Source organism: Eurytemora carolleeae, unplaced genomic scaffold, assembly GCF_000591075.1.
Source record: "Eurytemora carolleeae unplaced genomic scaffold, Eaff_2.0 scaffold1099, whole genome shotgun sequence".
Lineage (NCBI taxonomy): Eukaryota > Metazoa > Arthropoda > Copepoda > Calanoida > Temoridae > Eurytemora > Eurytemora carolleeae.
Window position 1 is genome coordinate 89417 of NW_019397053.1, and position 16446 is coordinate 105862.

General features: G+C 33.5%; 1 long non-coding RNA gene across 1 annotated transcript; it reads right to left on the minus strand.

Moving 5' to 3' along the window:
* Positions 1-1279: 1279 nt before the first annotated feature.
* On the minus strand, positions 1280-7527 carry LOC111711450 (uncharacterized). The gene is made up of 3 exons (XR_002767255.1): positions 7350-7527; positions 1551-1642; positions 1280-1397 (listed from the first exon to the last, which is right to left on the minus strand). It is a non-coding gene; the product is annotated as an uncharacterized LOC111711450 (long non-coding RNA).
* Between the last annotated feature and the right edge of the window lie 8919 nt (positions 7528-16446).

Consider the following 16446-nt stretch of genomic DNA (forward strand, 5'->3'; position numbering starts at 1 on the left):
GTTTACGAGATTGGATTGCAAAGATATAGGTATTAGAAAATCAGAGTTTGTGACAAAGAGTCAATTCCTTTATCTAAAAAAGCTGCGAAATACCCAGTAATAAAAAAGATACCCCCCCCCCCCTTCCTTAACATCGAATAATACAACAGCTACAGAAATATTCTGTTCCGTTTAATTTGTTGAATTCAAGTGTGGAAACCAAATTTATCTTGCCCTGGTTAGTCCGGGGTGAATATCTAAAACTCATTCTTTACAAAAGCTTGTTTTTATAATAGGTCAGGTCTGGCTTTACATCTAAATCTCGGCTCGGGGCTGTAAATTGAAACTGGCCATGAAGTATATTTTTCACTGTTTTAAAGACCAATTTTGCACCCTTAGTTAGGGATGGTTTTTGAACGATGATATTTTTTGTGGACAATGTTGTCAGGTAGAAAAAATAAAGACGATGGATGAACGACTTGGATCGTTCAAAGAAATTAAAAAAACTATATTAACTATTAAAGAAATACTAAAGCAAACTTGAAAAAAAAAATATTTTTTTTATCTGAAGGAACGATTTTTTGGAACAAACTTTTTAAAAATTGATAGTCTTTTTACTGAAAGATCGGTCTGTGTAAAAACTAACAAAATTGAGGGAAAATGAACAATAATTTTGAGAACAAACCAACTTTTTTTGAACAATTGAAAAAAAAACTACCAAAATAGGTCATTTACGCTTACAAATGATAGACAAACAAAAAGAAAAAAGCCTAACTCTGTTTAAAATTCCCTACCTCTGGACCGTCTTCGCCAACTTTAAAATTGCAATGTCATTCTGATAAGTTGCTGACACATACTACAGTTTCTTCAAAATTATCCTAGAAATTCAATTTACATTATTATAATTGTAGACAAGTTTCAAAATATAAATTTAACAACTTACTTCTATTTTTATAGAAATGTTTCAATAAATTTAGAATTTAAAAATATTAGAAATGATTGGAGAAAAAGCCTTAAAAATTATAAACAACATTTTTCAGAAATTTTCCATAATTTTAAAAATGAAAATGCTTTAATTTTGAACTATTCCCTGTTGATGAACTGCAGCGGATATTACAGAATACTCTTGGACCAGGGTTTCCCCTCTTATGTTAAAATCATATTCTCCAAGTCTATTTTTTGTGAACACTCATGGTTGGCCGGGGCTAAATAAAATTTGAAACTCTTTTCTTTCAAAATTTAATCCACGGGCAATGCCGGGTCTTTCAGCTAGTTATTATTATTATTATTATTATTATCATCATTATTATTACTACTAAAAACTACATTTGAATGCAGTGAGCAGCTGTGAGAATATGGGTTTCTGATATAAGAGCCCCACCACAATAATTGCTTAATTCGCCAGAGATTGGAATCAACTAAAAATATAGAAAAAATGAGTTAACATGTAAAAAAAAATAATCAAACCTTTATACATTCAAACTAAATGAAATCTAACCTCAAAACACTTAAAGATTTAAGAATACACAATGCCAAGAGTTACTTTAATGTAAAAAGTACAATGTGTTTACCAGAGCAGCTAACCATGGCCATTCATTAGGATCTGATGGTGATCCGCCAACAATTCTTGTCATAGCCAATCTCTTCGAATAAGCTCCACATCCTAACATTACAGAGATAATCAGTTTGTAGTTTTTAAATTATGGTTCAATGTATTATTTTATCACTTTACAAAGATTGAAAAAAATGATTATTTTTCTCCAATTCTAACTTATTTATCTTTTTCTAACCTTTAAACAAAATTATGACTCTATTGGATCCCCAATATTTACATTGCATACAAAACTAAATAGATTTTACAGTTTTTAAAACCATAAAAAGGTAGCTTTTGATGTAAATAAAACATTATATCTTGTTAAGAAGTAGAAAATTCTCAATAAAATTTGTTTAAAAGTTGAAAAGAATTACATATTTCTTTATTCACATGAGGCAACAAGGATACAATAAACATTGGAGGGAATATTACATTGCTGGCCTTGGAAATGTATGTAATATTGGAATCCATGGCAATGTATTACTTCCCTCCTATTTCTACTGCATCCCTATTTCTTCCCTGTAATGAAGAGATTAATAGTTATTATGTAATAAGTGCCTTACTTTGATAGTTCTTTTAAGTCTATATAAATCCAGATACAACTATCTCTGTATTCTCAAGTATTTATGAATCCTGATAAAACTCTCTCAATCTCTATATTCTCCAAGAGCTAATACGTTTGACCGTAGTAAAACAGTATTCATATTCAACTAACTATATTTTGGTACCCATATGTACTATACTTCTTTTAATGTTGCAAGATAATCCTTATTTTGAACCTTTGAACTGACCCAACTTTGTTTGGTACTACTGGGACTGTCTTGTATGCTAGCTATGGTATTACTAGAACTATTTCTAGCTTGGTTCCATTCTAATTGTCCGTGCAAGGATTCTGATATATCGGTAGTGTTTGCGCCAGGGAACCATTGGACTGGAACCTGTTCCAATTTTCTTTGACACAATTGCATTGACCTAATATACAATTCACTCCATACTTACAACATTTAAGCTGGTCTAATTCATCCATATCATCTTCCATTTCTTCATATGAAATTATTGGATTGTTTCATTGACTCCTTTTGATCCCTTCTCTATTTATCCATTTTGACTCCCTGTGTTTTTGCTGCATCTGTTGTCTGTTTTTAGAGAGACCCCACCCCACCCTTGAAGCTAATTCTAAATGGCAACTACCCTCACAACCCCAACTATCGCCTTTTTTTAGAGAGACCCCCCAAGGGGTTTCCACTCTTGTAATGCGTTCTTGCTGATTCTCTATGGAAGAATTAACATTTCCACTGTCTCCACTCTACTGTTTACTGTCCATGCATATGACTATCCCCTCTAAAATGTTTCAATATATCTATGCTGACCAGCCTTGATTTTACCTTTTCATAAACTTCCATCACTTCTGCTAAGGCAGGAGAGATTTTTCTGATAATCTTGTACAGTCCTGCTCAAAATAATCTTTACTTATCACAGGTTCTAGGAATAAACTTTGGATCAAAAACCCAGACCCACTCTCCATTCCAACTTATACTGTTCCTTGTTGTTTTTCTCTCAAGCCAGCATAATTTGTTTGGAATCTTTCCTGATTAATTGTTTCTGTCCAGTCTGATAATTGGATAATTCCATCTCCCTGTCTGCTTTAGGAACTGGATATATCCAATGTACTGAAAGAGGTGCTTCACATCCAAAGGTTGCAAAGCATTGGGTTTGGCAATTCTAGTATGCACACTGCACAGTTGTGTTATAAGCTAAACAGGCAGCTTTCACACCCAAATCCCATTCTTCCTGCATCTCTCTTCCCATTGTTTTCAGAATACTCACTATGGTTCTGTAACATCTCTCAATCATATTTGGTGGGGTCTTAGTATGCAATATTTTCAGCTTTAGGAATAATTCTTGCCATAACTTATTCACAAATTCACATCCATTATCTGAATGGATTTGGTTTGGTAAGCCAAACACATTAAAATTTGCACAAATTTAAACTCTGGCCACTGTACTGGCCTTTTAATCCTGAGTTATTGGCAGTTTAAAGCCTCAAGACAAGTTAGAAAAGAAAGTGATTTGTTGGGAAAAAGATTTAACTATGAACTTGAACGGTATGAATGAGATAGAGAAAGACAACAGTAAAACCTTGTATGCGAAGTATAAGTTATTTAAGAGTGCATTCATGGTTTAGCATTAATAGATACAGGAAATCTTGTTAAGGGTAATTTTGTATCAAAGGAATTCTGGGAAATGATAGGAGGAAAAATGTCAGGAAAGAGCAATTTTCATGTGGGCACGGCAAAGAAAGAAGGAAAAGCAATTAATGTATTAGGGAGAGGAGAAAAGATCAAGTTTTAACTTTAAGGTTAGATAAAGTTTTTGAAGGTGACCCCATAGTGATAGAAGGATTAAATCATGCAGTGAATTTTGGCATGGAATTTTTATTTCAACAGGAAGTGTTCATTTCCTGTTCAGACCAAGCAGCAAAGTTAGTTACCCAAAGTGTAGGTCAGGAAAGATTAAACCAGTTATGTATTATGACAGGCTCTCCATTCTGATTTATGAATAAGGGAAAGAGAATAGATCATCAGCTGGTCAACTTGAGAACATTAACCAGCTGATGATCCAATACTGCCTTGATCTCGCTTTTGTATTGTAGTTCCTTAGGCTTAAACAATAGGCATATTTTCTTCAGCTCTGCATGGTACAGTCCCATGAGCCTTTACTTCTTGAATTCTTCCAGGCTCCTCTTGACTAGTACATATGCTTGTACCCACAACCATTTCATAGGATAATTATTTCTTCCCTGTTTCCGGCCTTCCTAGTCTTTTTCTTCTGAGAATTTCTTTAACAGCTTCGTGAAAAACACTCCTGTCTCATAGCTCTCAAATGCTAATCGTGCAACAGCCCTATCTCTTATCTAGCTGATCCTGTGATGCATGCCAACAGCATCCTTTTCATTGCTTCATTTGGGATTGTTTTCCCATTTATGATAAGACAAATGGTTTTACAATTTCTCACACCATTTGAACACTTTCTTTAGGTTTTCACTATATTTTGTAGCACTCTCTATGAAACACAGATTCTCTTATCAAGACTAGCTTCATCATTTCTTAGCTTTTTGTACGTATTCATGTTTGCTGTCCCATCTGCCACTTGTTCATTTAGATGCTCCTTGTATTTCTGTTGTGCATCCATAATCTTGCTGTGCGTCAGCATTGCTTGTACTCTTGTAATTGGGTCCTGGCTTTCTGGTGTAGCATTATTTTTCCACGTCTGCACAAATGACCAATTTTCTTTCTTCATTTTAACTTTTTGCAACTCTTTATGCAATGTTTTCTCATTAGCTGGGCTTTGCAACTCTGTTTGCTTGGTCTTTTGCATTATGATTTGAAATTCTGTGAGTTGAGGGTTTCCCCCTGCACAACCGGTTGGCAGTTCTGTATCTACTTTGTCTTCACTATGTAAACTAGGGTTTAATCTAATTATGTTAAGGATCGTCAACGAAGGGTCGTCGTTAACGATCGATAAAGAACGGTCTTCATTAACGATTATTAACAAAAGATTGTTGTTAACGATCGTTAACAAAATGACGAACTTTACCAAAACGGTCGTTTTTGGAAAAAAATTACATGCAACTATATTGAATGTCGTCTTACATGAAGTTTAACAGTTGTGGGGGAGTTAAAACTCCTTGATATTTTCTTAAATACTACTCAATGATAAGTACAGATGCCCTTCAGGTTGGTTTCCTCTCTTCATTAAAGATCGTTAACGAAGGGTTCGTCGTTAACGATCGTTAACAAAGGGTTGTCATTAACAATTTTTAATGAAGGGTCCTTGTTAACAAAACAACGAATTTTATAAAAACGATCCTTTTGAAAAACTATCGTTTTGAAAAACGAGCGTTTTGAAAAACGACCATTTTTAAAACACAAACTTAAAAAAAACGATTGTTTTTTAAAACAATCGTTTCGTTTTCAATTTTCCGGCGTCGTTTTCATAACGAAACGATTGTTTTTCTGAAAAATGAAAATGTTAACATCCCTAGTCTTAACTTGCTGCGCCCTGCTGCACTGTTACTGCTTTTTCTGACACAGGTCCTAGGGTTCTAGGGTTTCTCTTATTACTCCGTTTTGCCAGGCTCTGACTTGGCTTTTCTTTGATGGAGTTTGTGGCATTTAACAGGGTTCATAGATCCCACCATCTGTCACCACTTTTGTAATGAATACCTTACTAAGATAGTTCTTTTAAGTCTATATCAATACAGATACAGCTCTCTCTGTATTCTCAAGTATGTAACAATCCTGATACAACACTCTCAAACTCTATATTCTCTAAGAGCTAATCTGGATGTAATAAAACAGTTTTAATATTAAACTATTACTAACCATATTTAATATAATGAGATTAAAGTGCCCGATAATAAGGTAGGTTCAGGTTTACAAGATATGGGCTTTATTACTTTATTTATTACAATTAGCTTAGAAAGCAGATGTTCAAAACCAGTTTCATATTTCAAACTATGAATTATGCCTGATCAAGTGTTTAAAAACGGTAAAAAAAACTAGAAAATAACAAGTAAAAAGACAGTTAATACCACAGACTACACAGACTGCTTATCTCCTTTCACAGGGTGGGCTATGTAGGCCTAAGTTGACCCGGCACGACATGCTACGTTTTTACAATAGGTTTTTAGATTGCCATCTCACAGCCACTTGTTGAACATAATACCCATTTAGGGGTTAAGTTTTACAACTTTTAAAGAAATACTCCAATTTTAAACATGAAACATAACATTTATTAATACATTCTTTTTTGAATTTGCCCCCCCCCCTCTAAATCCCATGTTTTATGTCCAAATATGACAAATGATACATCATTAGAAAGCTCTTGTGCGCTACTTTTAGAATCTGCAAAAAAAATTGCAAATTTGCAAAAATTGAATTTTTTATCGCAAAATCCAGTTATATAGTAAAAATGTTTGCAAAAAAAAAATTGTCCAAAAAATGAAAAATTATACATTTTTGAAAAGCCCCATGCCATTTCAAATATGCAAAAAATTTTGCAAAATTTTAAATAACCTGATTTTTAATCAAGAAAAACTAAAAATGTGCAAATTTCCTTTGACAGGTTGTTTGCAAAAAATTTGCAATTTTTTTTTCGCAAAACTTGTGCAATCCGTTTCCTTATGTCATAGGCTTTCCAAAAAGCTAAATTTTATCAAAATCTGACAAGTGAAAGTGGGTCAAAACAAAGATTTAGTTTGTTACAGGCAAAAGCAATCATTCAGGCAGTTTGCCTGAGGACTTAGGCAGTTAGTATTAAAGCCCAGTTTTAGGCCTAAAGGGAGGGCTTTGGGTATGTAAGAAAAGTCAGAAAATTTCAACAGCCTCAGACCAATACTTTTTGAGTTATGTAAAAAAAACTACAGGGGGGGGGCAACTTGACCCCCCCCCCCCCAGCAGGAATAGGGTTAAATATCCCTGTTTACAGATGTTTGCTGATTGGTCGTAGAACATGCTGTGGAAAATATCGCATTATTAGCTGATAATCGATCTCTGTAACTCTCTTATCTCTGGTTAATACGAACTAAGTTTTAATTTTACGCTTTTGTGAACGAAATATGTAACGACAAAACCAAAGTTATTGAGCGAAAATGATCTATACAATTCAAAGGTTTGTGATCATCAAAGTTAAAGAGAATATAAATCAAAAATGGATGAAGTGAATACAAATTATAATTCTTAATATGAAACTACAGATATAGTTAAAAAAAAACCTGGATTAGTTGCAGTAGTTGTTGTAATTGTGGCAGTTGTGGTTGTTGTGGTCGTTGTTGTGGTTGTTGTGGTAGTTGTAGTAGTTGTGGTAGTTGTAGTAGTTGTGGTAGTTTTGGTTGTTGTGGTCGTTGTGGTTGTGGAAGTAGTTGTGGTCGCTGTGGTACTTGCCTAATATTGAAATATTTTATTGTTTTGCTTTATGATTTCACCGGTAAGAGATCCAATATATGTACAGTGTGTCCCAACCATTGTATTTACAATACAGTCCTAACATAACATGAAACAGACCTTTTCTATAATCAATTATAGTTTTTGACAAGCAAATATATCGTTTGTTCCATGCACTTCAAGCATTTTCATTGTTTAATATTTATTTTGTTCGGCTTTAAATTGTCATATTTAGAATTCTTATTTACAGGGTGTCCCAATAAACATGGGAATTCAGTGACGAATTCGATATCGTCTTTATAAATAATTCTTTGATTTAGTATAGTGATACCTACTGAGAAAGCTGTAATCTGTAAGAGTTTCGTCTGCTATGTTCACATTTTGTTTGTTTATGTTTTGACTGCAAACGGTTGTACTTAGTAAAACAAGAAAATATCAGTATATAAACAGAGTAAACTTGTCCGTCTTCACTGTTCATCTTGCGGAGACATTATATAGACAGATCTTTGCAGTCTTGTACCCTTTTCATAAAATAAACTCTAGTAATATTATGGCTTTTAAAATTAGGTATTACAATGCTAATTCATAACAAAGACGAAATCCAATTCGTCACTGAATTCCCATGTTTTTTGGGACACCCTGTAACTTTGCAAAACAGTTACTCAAAATCTGGTTAAACATGAAGTTTAGTGGAGGGGAGGGGGGATGTGAAAAGGGTTATGAAAGTGAGGGAGGGGGGCGCACAGTGGGATATTAGGGGGAGGGGTCAGCAATTTTAAGTTTACACCATAAACACAGAACAGAGAGTATGAGAGAGAACTAATATGTGGCACGGAAGAGAAAATAGTGGTGGCTCATTCCGCCTGCCTTCCCCCGCTCTCCTCATCCTCAATTTTAATATTTTGTATTTATTAGTTTTCTTTCCAATTCACTCTTGATTTAATCGAACGCATCACTAAGTTTACCAAAAGGAAATAGAAGTTTGCCAAGGAATTTCTGCTCGTCTTGAAATATATTTGGAATTTCAGTTTCACCAATATTCTGCTAGGTACACCTGATCTGATGGAAAATGATCTACATTTTGCTGGTATTAACCCTATCCCTGCTGGGGTACTTGAAAACCAGGATATGCTGGGAATAATTTTCTCTTCATTCAGATTAAATCCACAATCATTCTTACTCTGTAGAAATTCAATTATTGGATTGAAAACCATCAGAAATATGATGGGACTAAGCGGGTCACCTTGAAATACTCCTCTTTTAAAGGGGAATCCATCAGTAGAGAAGTTGTCCGTAAATACAAGAGAAAGTTGGTTATTATACAGGGTGTTGATATAAAGCTGAATTTCTGCAGGAACATTAAACCTTTTGAGGGTATGTATGATGAGAGGGTGCAGTGTATTTTATGTAGTAAATGCTCAACTCCAATAAATACTTTTAGATCAGTACAAATCCAGGTACAGCTCTATCTCGTACTCTAGGATCTTCAATAATACCTGTCTTACAAGATACAACTCAATCTAGAACTTAAGGTTCCTCCGTAATACCATAGTCAATATCAATCGGGATATGACTCTATCTGTAGTCTTAAGTATCTGTCTTACAAGATACTACTTAATCTAGAACTCATGGTTTATCACAAATACCATAGTCAATATCACAGGATTGAACATCTGTCTCATGCACTGTCATTACTCTTTGTACTTTACCTCTCAGCTCTTGTAAGTGGGGTTATTTGCCTTCTACAAACCATTGGACAACTTCCTTCCAGACTTCATCAGCTTCCTGTAGTTTCCTTAACACGTTCCCTTCTATGATATCATGTTTCCTGTATTTCCTGTCTTATTGTTTGGATTTTTCTTCTTCCACACTTCATAGGACTGGCAATCTTTCTTCTGATGACCAGTTTTCTTGCAGAGTAAACAACTATCTCTTGCTTGTAACTTGTTGACATCACCAGAAATCTGGCTTCTTTCCTCTTTAGTCTCCTTTACAATTATTCTTGTCATTGTATTTACTTTATGGGTATTCTTCCTGTTTCCTACATCTCATCAGCTCTCTTTCTGTTTTCTACTGTCTCAAAACTGTCTGTATATGTAACCTTTAACCCATCCATATCATGGGATATCTGGCATGCAAGCACTGCCTTAATCTCCTTTTCATGCTGCAGCTTCTCATGAATAACAAAACAACATTTTTCCTTCAGCTCTACATTATCCATACACCTGAGCATTTCATTCTTGAGTTCTACCAGGTTCCTGTTGTCTGGAGTGTACGCTTGTTCCCATAACTTTGTCATGTCAGTATAATATTTCCCTGGGATGTTTATCTCTTTCCTGTTCCCTGGCTAGGTATTCCTGTTCCTGGCCCTCCTTGTATTTCTCTTGTGAGAATCTGTTCAACAGTTCAGTGAAAAAGATTCCTGTTTCATACTCCTTAAATGCTAACCTTGTAGGACAAAACAGCTCTATCTCTTTTCTAGCTGATCCCGTGATGCAGGACCACAATATTCTTTTCACTGCTTCATTAGGGATTGTTTCCCATTTATGTTTAAACAAATGATTTTTCGAATTTTTAAACCATTCTAACTAATTCTCCGGGTTTCCATTTTATTTTGGAGCACTCTCTACAAAACACTGTTTCTTTAAAATGGTTTGAGCAAATGCAAGGAGAATTGAATAGAAGGAGGGGGCGATATGGTTTCCGTACACTTTGCTGTGACGTTTTTGGACTGCTGAATAACTAGTTTTTGCGTAACAACAATAACAAAGGCAGCCGATCTAGTCATAGAGAATAGAATATATAGAGAGGAATTTAATGGAAAAAAGTGTAAAACGGCCATTTTGTTGTACTGTTTCCATACTGCAGGTGTACTTCACATATTTATGCTTAATAACCTGTTGGGCCCTGGAATATCATTTTATAGAAAATCTAAAATTATTGTTAAAAGAAAACCAAATTATGAAATAGGCTGGTTTCATAATTAAAATGGTTTGAGCAAATGCAAGGAGAATTGAATAGAAGGAGGGGGCGATAGGGTTTCCGTGCACTTTGCTGTGACGTTTTTGGACTGCTGAATAAATAGTTTTTGCGTAACAACAATAACAAAGACAGCCGATCTAATGCAAACAAACATGAGTTAGTATACCGTGAATCTTCATCCAACGAGCCAAAGATTTCAGATGTCTGTTTATCATTTGTGTTATTGTTTACAATCTTTATTATTGTTGTTACGCAAAAACTAGTTCCATTAGTCCAAAAATGTCACAGCAAAGTGTACGGAAACCCTATTCAATTCTCCTTGAGCATATGCAACTTTTGCAGGATATTCTCTGGAGTCTCCCAACCTTAAAAAGGTCTAGCCATGCACAATTTTTTGTTATTTTGAAAAAACTCACATTTTTACAAGAAGAATTGTTTTTGCACTTTTTTACGATGCAATATTTAGTCATACTTTTATAAAAATAAACAAACAACTGAACTTGAATGTACTGCACAATACAATCCTGTGTTTACAATCCATATTAAGTGTCTATCTAATTATCAGTACTAATATTCAAATATCTACATAAAACCACCCCTTAGAAATACAATAACTCTATATACAAGTGTACAGTGTTAGATACGTAAACATATCGTGATGTATACAACCGACCACTCTATTAATTAATTAATAGGGAGGTCAGTTGTTTACATATGAGCTAAGCTTTACCTCTTCGTTTAATTATTCTATGCTTGGGACATAAAATGTGGTCATCCAACTTTGAGTTTGGCCCACATAAGCATTTAATTTTTTAACTCTATCTGTATTCTTAAGTATCTACAAGACACAACTCTATCTATAACTCAAGGTTCCGCAGTAATACCAAAGTCAATATCAATCCAAATACAACTCAGTCTGTGTTCTTAGGTATCTGTCTTACAAGATCAATCTAGAACTCAAGGTTCATCACAAATACGATAGTCAATATCAATCCAGATACAACTCAGTCTGTCAGATATCTGTCTGTCATAGATACAACTCATGTAATTCCCAATCTACATCTATCTTTAAAGAAAGTGATTCAGGACACCTCTTGTTTGCTACCTGCAAGCGACAATTACTCTCACACAGTAATCAACGTGGAGTATCATTCCAACTAACGTTTATTTTTAGTTTTATATTAGAGGTTAAGTTAATGAAGGTAATAACAAGTTTTGCATCGTTATATACAAGCGTAGTTAAGCGAATCACTTTACAGGTTTGATGTAGTTATTTACAGGCGTAGGTGGGTTACAATGTACAACATAATATATTTAGGTAAATGCAGGTTTACAAATATAGGCTTTCTACAATATTTGTTACATTCATACACCAAAAACCTTTCCTGGGATCATGTGAGGTCCCAAAAAAAATTGAGCCTGATCAGATTAGCTGTTTTGATGTTTATTGGTTACAAACAAACAGACAAGCAAAGTATATATATATAGATTCTTAGTCCTTTGCTTTTGCTAGGGACACCATATAATCTAAAAGCAAGAACCTTCGAACTTTAAACCATGGGGGGCCAAAATAATATAATACGCCAGGTAAGTTCATAAGTTTATGAAATGATTGTTCACTTGTCTTGATGGTGCAGTCTGCAAACTGCATGGTGTTGTTTTCTATTGAAATAACATGTTTTTCGACAAAGTAGATAAAAANCTATACATGACGTCTGTAGTTTATTGTAGAACTTTTTTTACATTTTATGTCGTCGGTATTTAATAATTTAAAAAAACTTACTCTGAAAACGTATCCACCCCCAAAGTTGGAGTTTGGAAAGTCGAATTTGCGCTCAAACTCAGGATTTACAGATCTTTAAAAAGTTTAATATGTCTCTGCAAATGAATCCGAAAGAAGTTTATGTTTTCCGCAACACTGCATACTTAGTTCAACTACCTTACATAGCCAGTCACTCCCTTTAAGAGACACCTAGCGGTGAAAATAAAAACTAAAAGAACCCCCCTTCCCCAATCCCTATACTTGTATTGAAAAACCCTCTACTTTAAGCTATGTCTAATTATTTGACCTTAATTTAGCTTATAAGTTAACAGCTTATTTGGCAAAAATATTTGACAAACACTAAATTTAACAGACAGACAAACATATGTCAACATGTCAACAGTACCTTCATCTTAATTAGACATCAAGCCAAAAATGGGGAAAAGGGAAGAGGGGTAAAATATGTGTTAATTATTGAAGTGTAACTTTTTCCTACCAAAATTCCGGCTAAAAATGGAAAAAGGGAAGAAGGGGAGGGAAATATATACACATATCAACTTATAAAAATATCTAATTACGGACATTCCATGGACTGGTTGACTTCTGAGCTAGAAAAGTCAACTAAGTCAGCACAGAAGTTTATAGGCTGGGTTTTCACCAGAATTCTTTTTTTAACAGATAGAAGTAAGATCAATAGCGATCAAAAGCGATTATTTTCTTCATTTTTCGTGAACATTCTCTTTAAGCCTTTATCTTATCAATATAGTAGGAAGAAGATATAGCTGCTGTTCTTGCATGGCAAGTTTAATTTTCTCAAAAATATAAAAAATGTTCTCCCGGAAAATACGCCATGTTGCTATACGTAGCTGTTTCTATACGTTGGATTTCTATAAGGTTTGACTTCAAAACAGTTTAAGATAGTTTAGGATAGTTTTAGATAGNTGATTTGTTTTTGACAAATTACAAGATGTCACATGATTTTATTCAATTTTTCAAGGAATTTTCAAAAATGAACGTTATAGATCTGTAGCTTAAATAAAAAAAGATTTTTTTAAAACAGCCCCCCCCCCCACCATTATTCACCTGGTCTATTGATCTTTGTATAAATACAATTATCATTACACACACTTGAAGCATCAGCAATTAAAGTTAAGTAAAGATCAAGCGAATATACTCCACTGGTTTCATCACCGCTCTGGACTATCTAAAAAAAAATTCTAAAAAATTGAAAAACTGGCGCCTGAGCTGAGACCAATAACACCTCAACAGAGTTTTTTTTTATTATTTTTAAGAGTAAAAGCAAAAAGACATTACCCTTTCAATGCAGCAGTTATCAACTGTTAGAGCTGAATTTAATAAAAAATTAAAAATAATAATTTGAATAATCATGTGGAAATCAAGCTCACACTTCGACTGAAGTATGAAAAGGTTGAATTATATTGGACTCTGATTGTTCTACAAAATTTCAATAAACAATTTGAAATCGTAAATTTGTTATCCTTCATTTATGTTCGATCCTACACAAGATAATCAAACCTTCTACTGTACTTCATTATTTTGTTTAAGTTACATCTCTTAAGTGTAGTTCAAGATATATTTAAGGAAACATTAGTCAAAAAGCTTTTGTTTTTAGTTTGTTTATTGCGTACATTTTCTCTCAGAAGTATAGTAGTTTAAATAATTTTGACATTTGTTTTACTTCTCATATTTTGTGGAACTTTCTAAAAAACTGCAGTCTGCAGTACTGTAGATGTCAGGACTAAAATCTTGAACAAAAAGGATTTTATTTGCAGTATACATAACAGATCTATCTAAGTTGGTAGTGCATGGCTGGGAAAATGTTTTCTGGGTTGTAATATTTTAATGTGTTTTTTGTTTTTATGCATTACATAATATTAATGCCTCAACAAATGTGTTATTAGAACTGGTGGGAGAAAGGGGAGGATGGGGGTCAATAAAATTCATTACCATTGAATTTGGGTAAACAAGTTATTTGATAAAAACTTTCAGTAGAGATCTTTACAATCATTTAAACATGTTTCATACCGGGAAACGGCCATTATTATGTATAAGAAAGCCAAAACCTTCTCAAAGAAAAAAAGAGTCGAGATTTTGTTAAACCTCGTTCTTTATTGCAACTTGCAGCCTTATCGGCATCAAAAATAACTATAATCGGGGAGGTTTTATATAAAAAAAAAATCAAAAGGGATGAGCAGTATTTATAAATAGTTCCTAATTATGACTAATAAATTTTAAACATTCTTTATAAGAAAAGAAAAATATTTAGAGAACAAAATTTGAATTGAATTTCATTTCATCTTTTATAATCTTTGATTTAAGCAATACCTTTTTTGTAGTTCAAATTAAATCTAGAAAATTTGTGTAATTTATCTAAATCTTAACATTTTTTAAAAAAGGTATTGTTTAAATCAAAGATTACAACCAAACAAACTAAATTTACTCCAAAAATATTTCTCCAAATATCTTACTTTCTGAGAAAGAAATGTTTAAAGTTTTAGTATAAATCACTTTATGAGTCCAGATATGTTTCTAATCATGACAATCAATAAATAAATCTAATCTTTAGTAAAATTCTTATGCCAATGCCACTACGTTCTGTATGTTGGAGGCTCGTTCGCTGTCACTGCATAGCTGAGGAACGGTCTGCATAATGGAGGCTTTGTCTGCATAGTGGAGCTGCTTAGTCTGCCTAGAAAATCTGGGAGGTTCGTGTCTACATAGAAGAGGCTCATGGCGTCTGGGGGTTTCCACCCTCTGAATGTGTGATCCTTTGATTCCATGTAGGGTGTGCCGCCATGTTAATTTTACAGAGGGCTCACCAGCCATGTAGAACTAAGCAGCTGTAGAGATCCTATCTTGTAGTGAAGTTGTAACTGAATATGTTAGCTATAACTGGCCAAACGATTTGACCAATCTGGCTGAAATTTTTAAGATAACCCTTGAGTACCCTTGGGTAACATAGGAACATATCTGGCAAATACTGCCAGATAGGGTGAAAGAAAAAGTTCTGAATTTCTGTGCATAATTGTTTTCCAGCCATACCAAACCACGTTGACTTTTTCTACCTTTTTAATAAAGAAATTTATCAGTACTTGTGTACTGCACAATAAAGTGGTCTCTAAAAAACTAGTCTGGGTTTTCCAAATGTAAAAGTCTTCTTTCATAGACAATTAATCCACTTAAAATGCCTAATATTTTTACAAAAAAAAGCTTCCTGTATCTTCCTATACAACTATATATGTATTCCATAATGATAAAACGTATACTAGAAGCACATCTGCAAAGTAAACTCTTAACAATTTACTAGAATTTTCAAAAGAATTGAGAAAATCAATTAAAATTTAATAATGATAATAAATTTAGAAAAGAAAAAAAAAATCAAGAGATGTTAACATATTTGAGGATAATGTAGATATTAAAATATTTGTATTGTATACATTGTAAGTAGATTTTAACAAGTTTAAACTTCGAGTTTGGCATATAAATAGATATGCATATTGCATAACTTACTAAAATTCGACAATTCCCAGTGTAGAAGATTAATGAATGTTTGTAAACTTTGAATCTTAGCATCAAAATGCAGATTTGGTTTGTTTCTCCAATAAACTAACAATAGACATTTAAACTAAAACACTAAAAAAATAATAATTTTCATTTGATCAATGGAGTTAAAGGGTCTGCAATATTTCATGATCCTATTAATCTTGATCAATTTGATGGCCCATAAACTAGCGCAAATTTTAATTGTTTTAAGTAAGTTGCCATAATATATTAAAGCTGAGTATTTAAAGAGCCAGCTATTTTACAACATAAACTTATAGTACTATGAGCTAATTAGTATACATTTCTCTATGTACAAGTGTTTTAAACAATATCCATAATGAAAAATGAATAATGTAAAAATCTTTTTTTTGCAGTTATTAAAATATTTTGATACCCAGCCATGAGTGGAAATGATTCCATTTTCTCTTGTCTTGTCAAAATTATAGAAATATTGATTTTTTTAGAATCTTATTTTTGCAGTTTTAAAAAGTTTAAAAGTTTTTGCAGTATAAGGTTAAGATATCTGGATCCCCTCTAACCCTCCTCCCCTTCTTCCCATTCTAGCGCATGAAAATTACTGAAACTTGACAGGAAAAAAATGCTAAGGCNCCCCCACAACC